We start from the raw sequence: 14,760 nt of genomic DNA on the forward strand, positions 1-14,760 counted from the left end.
ACCTTATTTTTGCTGTTGGTCTTTTCACCCGTAGTCCACCGCTGCGAACACAATGGTGCACTTTTTATTGGTACCTAATAAACAGTCCTTCAACCTGCACATTGCTGTTGTCTCTACATCCTGGGGTTACATTGCCTACCAACATGCCAGAACGTAACATGTATTTGAACAATATTTTTTCAAAGTCACATAAGTCAATATCTTTTTCTAGCCATTAACCCAGTTTCACAACAGTATAGATACATTATACCCCCATCTTAACTGTCAGCTTTCAATGTTTATTTTAAGAAAACAAAATAAATTACCTTTGGCTGTACTCTGTAACTCTGAACCCCAGATTGTGTGCATTGATTATCTCTTGAGGCCAGACTGAACTCTGCTTTGTAGCAGCTGTTGAGGAAATATCCACACACCCCAAGATGACCCTCTAATTATGAAAATGAAGTATTAATAGCTTGAAATTGCACCCAAATGGCTATCTTGCAGGCACAAGAGAAAACCTGTTTGTTTTTTCTTTCCATTGAAATCATTAGCAGAGCTTGGCAAATGTTCTTGGACGGAGTTCAGACGTTTTCTTGACACTTGCAACGTGTTGAAATGTGGAAAGTGTGCAAGTGTAAGTAAATCTACACATCTTTTTTTTAAGCCCAATCTGACATCTATCTGGCACAAACTGTGTGTCAGTGATGGGAAATTCGATTTTCTCTTGCTGACACAACTTCTTATGAGTCACTCACTGAATCGAAATGAGTACTCGATTCTATCCAGTTACCAATGCAGAAACTCGCACATGTGCATAAATAGATTCAACTATTTAATCACACAACTGACATGTTACCTCGTTTCCTTTTTCAAATTTGGCTAGCAGTAGCAGTGATGAGTAAGTGGAGTTAACAGAAAATAACACCCCTGGAATCCGTTTCAAACTGTTTTGAAAGACATGACATGACTCGTACATCTCTACTGCATGCTGCAAAACCACTCCACTAAAAAGAAACATTTTTAACAGAATGTGATTAAAAATATGAAAACTGTAATTTTATATTTCTTTCTTGCTTTGAATAAATTACTCTGCATTCACAAAAACAGCAACATTTAGCAATATATTAGCTCTCAATATTATCGCTCAATAGCATAACCAAGTGACAAATATTACTTCAACCGAAATTGGAAATGCTCATAACTCAAGGTATGCTTGCAACTTAAAGCATAAAAAAAATCAGCTCTTATCGTATACTGTATATATATATACATACATGTACATATGTATATATATATATACAATGTGTGTATGTATATTATATATATATTTATATGTATATATACATATATGTGTGTATATATATATATATATATATATATATATATATATATATATATATGTATATGTATACAGTATGTGTATATATATATATATATATATATATATAAATATATATATATGTGTATATATATATATATGTATATGTATACAGTATGTGTGTGTATATATATATATATATATATATATATATATATATATATATATATATATATATATATATATATATATATATATATATATATATATATATAAATATAAGTATATGTATGTATATATATATATATAAATATATATATATATATATATATTTATATATATATATATATATATATATATATATATATATATATATAAGTATATGTATATATGTATGTATATATATATTTATATATAAATATATATATATATATGTATATATACACACACATATGTACATGTATGTATATATATATACGATAAGAGCTGATTTTTGTTATGCTTTAAGTTGCAAGCATACCTTGAGTTATGAGCATTTCCAATTTCGTATAATAATATAACGGATGTATAATTAATAGTTATTATAATTGAATAAAAAGAATATGTGAAAGTTCAACTCCTCCCTTCTTTACTTCCATGACAGCCTCTTTAAAGCTTTGGAATCACTCAGAAATATCAAGAAGCTAAAAGTCAAACATGGACAGTGTGGAGAGTGTTTTGCATTTTTCCCATCATGCCTTGCAATAGATTTAAATGGGATTAATTTTTTGATTTATTTTTATAGTGATGGGATATTTAAAAAATAATAATTTCCACAAAATTAAATGAGTAGGTTGTGTTTGGATTGTGATATGAAGAAAGTATACATCAAGGTCACTGACCTGACTTTCTCAAATTGTCTGTAAAATAGTGTCAATTTACCACCTGTCAGACCCCTGGTTAATCAAAATTAATGTGAAACCACCTCGTAAGCCCAGGTTGCTTATTGAAATTGAACTTGTGCCGTCATCTTGTGGGCCAAATTGAGGATGCTCAGGGTTCGGACGCCCTTGGCTTAGTGTAAATCCACCCCCAGTTTTTCAATGGATTATACATGTCATGAAAGGACAGTATAATACAGTATAATAAAAAATATGCACGTTCTAAGCTTAGGAATTGAATAAATTAGTTTAACAGTCTGAAGCCATCATCCTGTCTAGAAACCACATGGTCATGAATACAAATTGTTGGAGTATTCCGGTAACGTCATATATGGCTGGAGATAAACTCTTTTCCACTACATTTACATTTAATCTCCTGATCACTGTAAAAAGAATCAAACTAAATCTTGGGAGAAAGCCAGATTTATGATATCTTTAAACATGACAGGTAGATTCTAGGTTTATAATACGAGAATGCCCAGGAAATGCTCTGAATACCTCCAACAGTCCAAAACATGCACAGTACCATATGTTAGGGGTAAACTGCACAGGTTGTATGCATCACAAGTCTGGCTGCTCGCTCATGGTCGGAGGAGCAGTGTGAGCAAGGCCATTTGTCACAACACCAGAAAAGTAGATCTTCAGCTTTAACTCCCACAATAACAATGTCGGTATAGCTTGGTTAAATTCCAAGTCACGACATGTAAATGGACCGTTGTTGAAGTAACAGATACATCCGCGTTACTTACAATGTTACAATATTACTTTTGTTTTTCAATCATTTATAATGCACAGAAAAGAGAAATACCTGTTTTGTTGTCTTACAATCCTTATGTGAGACAAGAAAGCACAGGTATTTCCCTTTTTTGTGCGCTTTAAAGGCCTACTGAAACCCACTACTACCGACCACGCAGTCTGATAGTTTATATATCAATGATGAAATCTTAACATTGCAACACATGCCAATACGGCCGGGTTAACTTATAAAGTGCAATTTTAAATTTCCCGCGAAATATCCGGCTGAAACGTCTCGGTATGATGACGTATGCGCGTGACGTCAATCGTTGAAACGGAAGTCCACCATTGAAGTCCATACGAAATAGCTCTGTTTTCATCTCATTATTCCACAGTATTCTGGACATCTGTGTTGGTGAATCTGTTGCAATTTGTTAATTGCATTATGGAAAAAGAAGCTGAGCAAGCAAAGAAGAAAGTTGTCGGTGCGAAGCGTCTATTTTGCGAGGGAAGTCAGCAGCAACACGTACACAGCCGGCGCTTCTTTGTTTACATTCCCGAAAGATGCAGTCAAGATCGAAGAACTCGGACAACAGAGACTCTTACCAGGAGGACTTTGATTTGGATACACAGTTGCGATACCGTGAGTACACAGCTGCGCTTCCAAACATTTGATCGCTTGCTATAACTAGCTCGAGCTAGTAGCTAGGAGCTAGGAGCTAGCATAACAAGCTAGCTCTTTGTGGCATATTAAATATAAGCCTGGTTGTGTTGTGGCTAATAGAGTATGATTAAAGACCCGAAACACCCTATGACCCCGGGTTTATCACTGATGACGTGTCCAAGCATCACCGTGAGGTGTATTCAAGTTCTATCACATCTGGCTGAGCCAGTGACCTCCAGGAAAGGCTGGATGACGTCCACGAAAAGAGTGGTGACAACTGGAGAGACAGTGGACAGCCCGGAGAGACGGCAACCGGGGTAGGGAAGGCCAGCCCCCTGACCTACAGCACCCGCGAGGGGGCACCCAAATCTTGCTACGAAGAACCCTACAGGAAAATACCCCCAGGGATGCCCGAGAGGGGGGGAGGATGAGCATCCCAACAGGACGGATTTAATGGTTATGACCCAAGCAAATGGACAACGGATTACGAGCGCAGTCTGCATATGCGGCAAGGTCTGCAAGAACTCGAGAGGTCTGAAGATCCACCAGACTAAGATGGCCTGCCTTGGGAGGGAACAAGTGAAGCGACGCTCAGAAACGGCAGCAGATGCAACAGTTCCTGTTGTGCCTGCTGCAGAACCTGGTCAGACGGAGGAGGAGCCAGGTCCGGAGTCTCCCCACAGTACCCGGAACCTCCAAGCAACACGTTTCCCCCCACCAAGCAGAAAATCGGAACACCGCCGGGTAAAGTGGCCTGTCGCTAACAGCAAGGAGTGGACCAAGCTGGATGAGGACGTAGATGAAGCCCTGGAATCCATTTCGAAGGGTGACGCTGACCAGAAACTTCAAACCATGTGCTCCCTCATAATGAGCATAGGAGGTGAGCGTTTTGGAGTGGAACAGAAGCAAGGAGCAGCTAGAAACCCAGCAAAACTCAATCGGCGCGAAGTCAAGATAAGCGAGTTGAGGCAAGAACTCAAATCCTTAAGACGTCAGTTTAAGGCAGCCAAGGAAGAGGAGAGAACTCCTCTGTCGGAACTCACTAACATCGTAAGAAAGAAGCTCATCACGTTGAGGAGGGCCGAATGGCACCGAAGGAGGGGAAAGGAAAAGGCACGGAAGCGAAGCGCCTTCATAGGCAACCCCTTCACCTTCACTAAGAGGCTTTTGGGCCAGAAGCGAAGTGGTCACCTCGCTTGCCCTGTAGAAGAGATTGACCATCATCTCAATGCCACCTTCAGTGACTCTTCAAGAGATCAAGAGCTTGGCCCTTCTGAGGCACTGGTGACTCCAGCAGATCCAGTGTCCCAATTCAACAGTGATGAACCCACCCTGGCAGAGGTTAAGGAAGTTGTGAAAGCTGCTAGATCTGGTTCGGTCCCCGGCCCCAGCGGTGTACCCTACAAGGTCTACAAGCAGTGTCCACGGCTCCTCAAGCGTCTGTGGAAGATCTTGAAGGTGTTTTGGCGGAGAGGGAAAGTCTCTGCTCAGTGGAGATACGCGGAGGGCGTCTGGATCCCGAAAGAAGAGAACTCCAGCAACATCGAGCAGTTTCGTATAATCTCGCTGCTCAGCGTTGAGAGCAAGATTTTCTTTAAGATCCTGTCCCAACGACTTACCGAGTTCCTCTTGAAGAACGCCTACATAGACACCTCTGTCCAGAAGGGGGGAGTACCTGGAGTGCCTGGGTGCCTGGAGCATACAGGAGTGGTGACACAGTTGATCCGGGAGGCAAGGGAGAACAAAGGAGATTTGGCAACTCTCTGGCTTGACTTAACCAACGCCTACGGATCTATCCCGCACAAACTTGTTGAAATAGCACTGACAAGACACCATGTTCCTGGGAAAATCTGTAACCTCATCATGGACTACTACAACAACTTCGAAGCAAGAGTCTCCTCAAGCCAAGTAACATCTGCCTGGCACCGCCTGGAGAAAGGCATAATCACTGGTTGTACAATCTCAGTGTCACTCTTCTCCTTGGCAATGAACATGATTGTCAAGTCTGCGGAGGTTGAATGCAGAGGGCCAAAATCAAGATCTGGGACCCGGCAGCCCCCCATAACAGCTTTTATGGATGACTTGACAGTGATGACCACATCTGTGCCTAGGTGCAGGTGGCTCCTCCAGGGGCTTGAACGGCTCATCACATGGGCAAAGATGAGCTTCAAGCCAGCAAAGTCCAGGTCTCTGGTCCTAAAGAAAGGTAAAGTGGCCGACCATTTCCGCTTTACAGTTGGAGGGTACTTGATTCCAACGGTGACCGAAAGACCTGTTAAGAGCCTGGGCAAGATCTTTGATAGCTCCCTGAAGGACGCAGTGGCCTTGCAGCAGACAAAGAGCGACCTGACCTCATGGCTCACAGCCATCGACAAATCTGGTCTCCCAGGAAAGTTTAAAGCCTGGATGTACCAACACGGAGTCTTGCCTAGAATACTCTGGCCCCTGTTAATCTACGAGGTACCAATGACAACGGTTGAGGTACTAGAGAAGACCATCAGCCAGTTCCTGAGGAGATGGCTGGGGCTCCCTCGGTCCTTAAGCAGCATTGCTCTTTATGGCCATTCCACCAAGCTGCAGCTCCCTCTCAGGGGACTGTTGGAGGAATTCAAAGTCACCCGCTCCAGAGAGGTAATGATGTACAGAGACTCCGCAGATGTCAAGGTCGCCTCGGCAGGAATCGTTGTTAAGACCGGGAGGAAGTGGCAGGCACAAGAAGCCGTAAGCAGAGCAGAGGCGCGACTGAGGCACAAAACCTTGTTGGGTACTGTGGCAAGGGGAAGGGCAGGCCTCGGCAGCTTTCCAAAGCCACGTTGGGACCGGGCCCGTGGCAAGGAGAAGCGCCAACTGGTCCAAGAGGAGATCCGTGCAGAGGTGGAGGAAGAACGTTGCTGCCGGATGGTCAGCATGTCCAAACAAGGGGCGTGGACAAGGTGGGAGCATGCAGAACCTCGAAAACTCACCTGGGCAGAGCTCTGGAGAGCTGAACCTCTGCGCACAAAATTCCTCATACAGTCTGTGTACGATGTCCTCCCATGCCCCGCCAACCTGCACATCTGGGGCCTAGCAGACACTCCGGAGTGTAAACTGTGCCAGAGGAGGGGCACCTTGGAGCACATCCTGAGCTGTTGCCCAAAGGCACTAGGGGAGGGGCGGTATCACTGGCGCCACGACCAAGTTTTAAAAGCCCTGGCGGATTCTATCTGCGCAGCGATACAAAACAGCAAGTCCCAGGCCGCCCCGAAGCAGTCAATCACCTTCATCAGAGCAGGACAGAAGGCAAGCCGCCAGCCCAACTTCTCAGGAGGGCTCCTGGCCACCGCTCGTGACTGGCAGCTCCATGTTGACCTGGGAAGGCAACTCAAGTTCCCGGCCAATATCGCTTCCACGTCACTCCGCCCAGACATGGTGTTAACATCAGAGTCATCCAAGCAAGTGGTGCTACTGGAGCTGACTGTTCCCTGGGAGGAGCGAATTGACGAAGCAAATGAGCGAAAGAGGGCCAAATACGCTGAGCTCACTGTAGAGTGTCGGAGTAACGGCTGGAGAGCCCGCTGTGAACCAGTCGAGATTGGGTGCAGAGGTTTTGCTGGTCACTCACTACAGCGTGTGTTCAGAATCCTTGGCATTAGAGGACTGCAGTCGAGAAAAGCCACCAAGAACATCCTAGAGGCCGCAGAAAAGGCCTCCCGGTGGCTGTGGATCCGTAGGGGGGATCCGTGGTGCGCTACTTGGACACAGGCCGGGGTCTGATCACCCCCGGCTGGGTCGCCCGGGCGAGGGTGTCTGATGATTAAAGACCCGAAACACCCTATGACCCCGGGTTTATCACCGATGACGTGTCCAAGCATCACCGTGAGGTGTATTCAAGTTCTATATATGTCTTGTGTTTATTTACTGTTGTAGTCATTCCCAGCTGAATATCATGTCCCACTCGCGCGCTTCCAAACATTTGATCGCTTGCCCGTACGTGTGTGTCAAGTATGTAACTTTGGTTAAATATATAAGCTTTATGAACCTTGGGTTAGGTGAACGGTCCTTTGGGCTGAGTGAGTGTGTGTGTTGTGCAGGTGTTTGAATTGTATTGGCGGGTTTTATGGACGGGATCCCGTCCATATAACCCGCTCGAGCTATAACTAGCTCGAGCTAGTAGCTAGGAGCTAGCATAACAAACACCTAGGTGTTTGTTATGCGGGATTAATTTTTGGCATATTAAATATAAGCCTGGTTGTGTTGTGGCTAATAGAGTATATATATGTCTTGTGTTTATTTACTGTTGTAGTCATTCCCAGCTGAATATCAGGTCACCCCCGGCTCTCACAGCATCTTCCACTCCCCACTAGTCCTTCACTTGCACTTTCCTCATTTACAAATCTTTCATCCTCGCTCAAATTAATGGGGAAATCGTCGCTTTCTCGGTCCGAATCTCTCTCACTTCTGGCGGCCATCACTGTAAACAATAGGGAACTTTGCGTATATGTTCAATTGACTACGTCACGCTACTTCCGGTAGGGGCAAGCCTTTTTTTTTATCAGATACCAAAAGTTGTGATCTTTATCGTCGTTGTTCTATATTAAATCCTTTCAGCAAAAATATAGCAATATCGCAAAATGATCAAGTATGACACATAGAATAGATCTGCTATCCCCGTTTGAATAAAAAAAATTCATTTCAGTAGGCCTTTAACTTAGGAAAAACAGTGAACACGAGGCTTCTAACAATACAGGTCATTTGGATTTATCTATTTTGCCTTTAAAGCCCTCGAAAAAAAACATTCGAAAACCACCAACAACACTCCATTTACATGCCGTGACCTGCCTAATAGCCAAGCTTTAGTGACATTGTTATTGTAAGAGCTAATGCAGAGGAACTACTTTTTTTAAAAGCAGCACAGCTGGATCATCATTTGTCCCAATGTAGTCATTGGCTCTCACAAAGTCTGCCAAGACTTGTGGTCGTTGTTTGAGGGAAATGGCAAGCCTTTCAATGCAGTCTGTAAAATCAGTGCATCCAGGAAAGATGTTACGGTAATGCTTAAAATGACCAAAATCATGTAACTCTGCTATCTCGAATACGCCTGTTACTACATTGCATACATACTTCAGACATGTGAATTTTCCACGGAAAACTGTGTTTTTATACATTTATTATCACTTCTGCATTTTTTTAAATGAAATATCAATAGAATATGATCTAAAGAAAATTGTGGTTGTTCTCCGGATTTTTAACAAGCCCCGGAAATGATAAGATCTCCTCGCAGTTTAAAGCTCCTCACAGTGACACTTAGATGGTATCACAGTACTGTTGGTAGTAACAACAACAACAACGTTGTCATAAGTGCAGCAAGTTCAATGCAGAAAATAATGTTTTACCCGTGAAAACAACAAGCAGCACCACACTAAAATTAACTCGATATCAAATAGGGAGAGTCACCATCACACTGTGACACATCAAGACAACTAAATCAACACAAGTGCACAATAAGAATATTGAACCACAAATCAATGATTGAAGTGACAAACTTGCCATCCAAACAATACATCGTTTGTTGACAAGAAGATATGATAGCCATCGCGCTGGCCGACAAACTGCCGCTTCTAACTGCTGAAGCTAACCAAATACATCTCCGTTGAAACCCTCAATGACGTCACCCATCACTAGGCAACAGGCTCAGCTTTTTAAAATCACACACATGCACAATGCGCTCTCATATGAAACATCTCTTAACTGCACATGGCAGACATTTGACGTTTTTTTTAAAGTAACGTATACATGACTTTCCCTGGTAATTAATTACATTTATTAAAGAGAAATTCTGTTAGTAATTTAATTACTTTTTTGTTAAAGTAACTGGCAACTATAATTAATTACTTTTTAAGAATAATTTTCAGAACACTGGCAAGGAGTAAGCAAGGTTGCGAGCTCAATGTAAACAAAGGACAACAATGGCGTAAGTTCACTGGAAGTCTGATGTTAGGAAAATTGATGCGGGAGTTAAAAATCCCTGGCGCTGGTCTTGGCACAAAAAAACTGTTGATAAAACACTATAAGCCTTGTGTTTGACAAGATTGATAAACCTGGTTTTGCAACATATAAATTTTCCGCGAAGAAATATATGATGGGAAACGTAGCCATCTCGCACTCAAAGATCATGTTGCACATTCAGAAGATCCATCCATCCATCTATTTTCTACCGCTTGTACCTTTCGGGGTCGCGGGGCATTCAGAAGATAAACTATGCATTACCAGAAGTGAAATGAATTATAGTTATATAGCACTTTTCTCTAGTGACTCAATGCGCTTTACATAGTGAAAACCATTACCTAACTTACATTTAAACCAGTGTGGGTGGCACTGGGAGCGGGTGGGTAAAGTATCTTTCCAAGGACACAACGGCAGTGACTAGGATGGCGGAAGCAGGGATCGAACTTGGAACCCTCAGTTTTCTGGCATGGCCGCTCTACCAACCCAGCCACGCTGCCCAGTAAAGTGATAATATATATATTTTTTTAAATCTCCAAAGAATGTTCATTTATTATTCATATTATATAAACTGAAACTTGAACTGCAAAATTAAGATAACAGTTACATGGTTTGTCTTTTGGTGTATCTTCTGTTTGATATTTTATATGTATCGGCTTGAATGAAATATTTTAATTATTTTTTTGAAAAAGATAAACATAAATAAATAATCACTGTGAAAATTGGGACTTTATTAATTGTGAGGATATAATTAAAATCCATGTTTATTTTGTCCACCTTTAAGTATTGCATGTCTAGTAAGTATTTTATGTACATTAGCTGATTATGTCATCTTTTTGACTTGATATATTCATTGATATCATTTCATAAATTAATTATAGCTATATTGGGGATGGTAATTTGTTGTTGTGGTGGATTTTGTCATTATTATTTTGTCTTCCTTTCTTTAATTTTCACTCTTCTTTGACACAATCACTAACACTTTATAGAATTTTTTTTTTTTAATTCAATTATTTACCATATGATTTTGGTATCATCTTAATTATCATGATTATTGCTTTACTACACACCAGTTTGTAATACATTGACAGTTAGTCGGTGATTCAGCTAAAAACAAGTTAAAACACTACAATAAGTAGTAAGTAACAAGTGAATAGGTCACTTTTTAGGCCAAACAAATCTTATCCCCATTACCGTATATTGTTAGCCGCCTCTTGCTAGCAGTTTTTAACTATTTAAAATGCACTGAAAAGGGAAAGACGTGTTTTTGTCTCACTTAGGGATAAGTGATAGGGTAGATGTTGTGCATAACCAACATCTTATGAACATGTAGAACATAATATTACAGTCATTAATTAGACAGGAACAAAAACAATAAGAGAGCAACATGGGGCATCCTAAATGGTATTATTAAAAATGGTTCTAAAAGGGATTACCCCCAATAACTCTTTAACAAAAATGTAAAAAGTCACAATATGAAGGAAATAGTTGAGAGCTTCAATAACTACTTTGTGTATATGTGTCCAAAACTAGAGGAAGAGGTTCCATATCCTGGGTCAGTTGAGGACTTGAATGACACCATAGACAGAAATCCCAACTCAATGACCCTCGTTAATGTAACAAAAGAAGAAATAATCAAAATTGTAAAGAAATGTAAATCCAAGACCTCAACTGACTGTAACCAAATACATATAAAAGCCATGAAAAAAAAAAGTTATTGAAGAAATTGCAGAGCTTTTAACATCATGTATCATTTCAAACAGGCAAATTCCCAAACAAAATTAAAATGGCCAAAATGTGTCCGATTTATAAGACTAGGGACAAACACCAGTTTACAAACTACCTGTTTCTTTACTTCCACAATTGTCTAAAATCATCGAAAAATTATTCAACAACAGATTGGATAAATTCATTAATAAATGTGGAACACTTGCAGAGAACCAGCTTGCGCTAACATTTCAACATCAATGGCATTATAACAGAGGAAATAACCAATGCACTAGATGGTAAACGGTGTGCAGCAGCAGTATTTATGGATCTAACTAAAGCATTTAACACAATTAATCATGATATCTTAATTATTAAATTAGAACGATATGGAATTAGAGGGATAGTCTTGAACTGCATAAGAAGTTACTTAACCAAGAGGAAGCTATTTGTGAAAGTAGGTGAAAGTGTGTCAACAGCACTGGAGATATCTTGCGGCATACCACAGGGATCAATACTGGGACCAGAATTGTTCAATCTTTATATAAACGTCATTTGTAAAGTTACAAAGGTCTTAAAGTTAGTATTAATTGGAGATGACACAACTGTGTTTTGTTCAAGAGAAATACAAATAATAACATAAGAAATGAACGAATTAAAAAGATGGTTTGACAAAATTAGACTATTTTTGAATCTCAGTAAAACTAAAATATTGCTATTCAGTAACAGTAGAAGAGAAAGTCAGGCACACATACAAATAGACGGAGTAGACATTGAAAGAATAACATAAATAAAATGTTTGGGTATAATAATAGATGATCAAATGAACTGGAAATCTCATACAAAACATATACAACACAAGGTGGCAAGAAATATTTCAATAATTAATAAAGCAAAATATGTTCCTGGATCAAAAATCAGTCCATATTCTCTATTGCTCGCTAGTGTTACCATATCTGAGTTATTGTGCAGAAATATGGGGAAATAATTACAAAAGTACTCTACATTCACTAACTGTGTTGAAAAAATATCAATTAGAATAATACATAATGTTGGATATCGAGAACATACACACACTTTATTTATTAAATCAAAAATATTGAAATTCAACGATGTAGTGAATTTGCAAACAGCTAAAATAATGTACAAAGCAAACTATAACCTGCTACCCAAGAATGTACAACAGTTTTTGTCAACACAAGAGGAGAAATATAACCTCGGAGAAAAATGTAATTGAAAACATTTGTGTGCACATACAACACTTAAGACCTTCAGTATATCTAGAATTAAATCATGGAATGGATGGAGCAAATAACTCAAACAATGTACTAACTTGACACAGTTTAAAAGGTTATTTAAGTGTTTACAACGTACAAGGAACAATATAACAATGATATTTATTGAAAATAAGATATGATCATCTCTTTATGTGAATCGTAACTGACTTAAATATTAATGAAGATAACTGTTGTTTTCAGATAACATTGATAAAATTGTGCTACAGATTGAAAACAGGAAGTGAATATATATGTTTCAGAAACTGCAATGAAGTGGAAAAGGGGTAGGATTAAATAAGCTCTGCTTCTTCCTACTGCTTTTCTGCTTCTTCCTACTCTTTTTCGAGCATGTTGTGAAGAGAAATGGAAAAAGTGATGTATCATGTTGAAACTGCTATCATGTTCGAAATAAACTTCAACCAACCAACCAACCAACCAAAGTGCAACACAAACTCAACAAATAACCATAATAAGTCGAGTCGTACTCAAAAACTCTTATGTTTGGTTTCACATCTGGCTGTCCATCTATGATGCATCATAGTTTCTCACTTTTTCTGTTGTGAGTAAATGCAAACCACAGACTTTAAGTTCCAGTAAGGCAGCTGTTATAGACATACAGTTCGGATTAAACCCACAATAACCTCACCAAAAGCAGCTATAATGTGCCTCATAACCTAACTCATAGCTGTCCTCCCTCAGTAATAAAACATTGTTAAGGTGACCATGACTATTAAGTGACATTCTCCCATGTAATCATCAGTCAGATTATGCATTTAAAATGTATATAAGCACCTGTTTATTACTATGATTAGCGAGCCAATTTGACCAAGAAGTTTGCAAAGCATCTGGCTTGGTTTTATATAGCATGCAGACTACTGCAAGCCCAAGTAACCATAAAGCCACATGCTGTATGTAGTAGTTATATCACCTCACTACTGATTAAAGACTTCAATAAGCTTCCTTGACAGAAGCTGCTTTGGTTTGAGGGGAAACTGTATTCTGGTGTGCACTGTTGTGGGCGTTTTACGTTACTAGTAATGTGGTCAAATCAGTCATTGGGAGCACATTGTACCTTTAAAGCATTGGACTAGGCAATATGGGACTTTAATATGTTTCTGAAATACACACAATGTCATGTGAATGTGCTGCAGGAAGTATATAATGACTCATTCATTTGTATAATATTGTTTTTAAACTCACGGAGGTAAAGACGCTATGTTGTACTTTTGATTCGTACTAGACTATGAATTATTTAACTTGGAATGATGTTTTCTGAACCAGTGTCGGACTACTGCATTTTTTAAAGGCCTACTGAAATGAAATTTTCTTATTTAAACGGGGATAGCAGATCCATTCTATGTGTCATACTTGATCATTTTGCGATATTGCCATATTTTTGCTGAAAGGATTTAGTAGAGAACATCGACGACAAAGTTTTGGTCGCTGATAAAAAAGCCTTGCCCGTACCGGAAAAAGCGTGACGTCACAGGTTGAAGGGCTCCTCACATTTGCACATTGTTTACGCCAGCAGCGAGAGCGATTCGGACCGAGAAAGCGACGATTACCCCATTAATTTGAGCCAGGATGAACAATTTGTGGATGAGGAACGTGAGAGTGAAGGATTAGAGTGCAGTGCAGGACCTATCTTTTTTCGCTCTGACCATAACTTAGGTACAAGCTCTCATTGAATTCCACACTCTCTCCTTTTTCTATTGTGGATCACAGATTTGTATTTTAAACCACCTCGGATACTATACCCTCTTGAAAATGAGAGTCAAGAACGCGAAATGGACATTAACAGTGACTTTTATCTCCACGGCAATACATCGGCGAAGCACTTTAGCTACGGAGCTAACGTGATAGCATCGTGCTTAACTGCATATAGAAACAGACGAAATAAGCCCCTGACTGGAAGGATAGACAGAAGATCAACAATACTACCAAACTCTACACCTGTAACCACACGGTTAATGCTGTACCCCCTGGCAAAGCCTAGCAATGCTGTTGCTAACGACGCCATTGAAGCTAACTTAGCTACGGGACCTCGACAGAGCTATGCTAAAAACATTAGCTCTCCACCTACGCTAGCTCTCATCTGCTCATCACGACCCGTGCTCACCTGCGTTCCAGCGATCAACGGCGCGACGAAGGACTTCACCCGATCATCGATGCGGT

General features: G+C 40.1%; 1 pseudogene; it reads left to right on the forward strand.

Annotated features, from left to right (window-relative positions):
• The first annotated feature begins 4,098 nt into the window (after positions 1-4,098).
• Positions 4,099-7,409, forward strand: LOC133660721 (uncharacterized; annotated as a pseudogene).
• Positions 7,410-14,760: the final 7,351 nt, after the last annotated feature.

This window comes from Entelurus aequoreus, linkage group LG11, assembly GCF_033978785.1.
Source record: "Entelurus aequoreus isolate RoL-2023_Sb linkage group LG11, RoL_Eaeq_v1.1, whole genome shotgun sequence".
NCBI classification, from domain to species: domain Eukaryota; kingdom Metazoa; phylum Chordata; class Actinopteri; order Syngnathiformes; family Syngnathidae; genus Entelurus; species Entelurus aequoreus.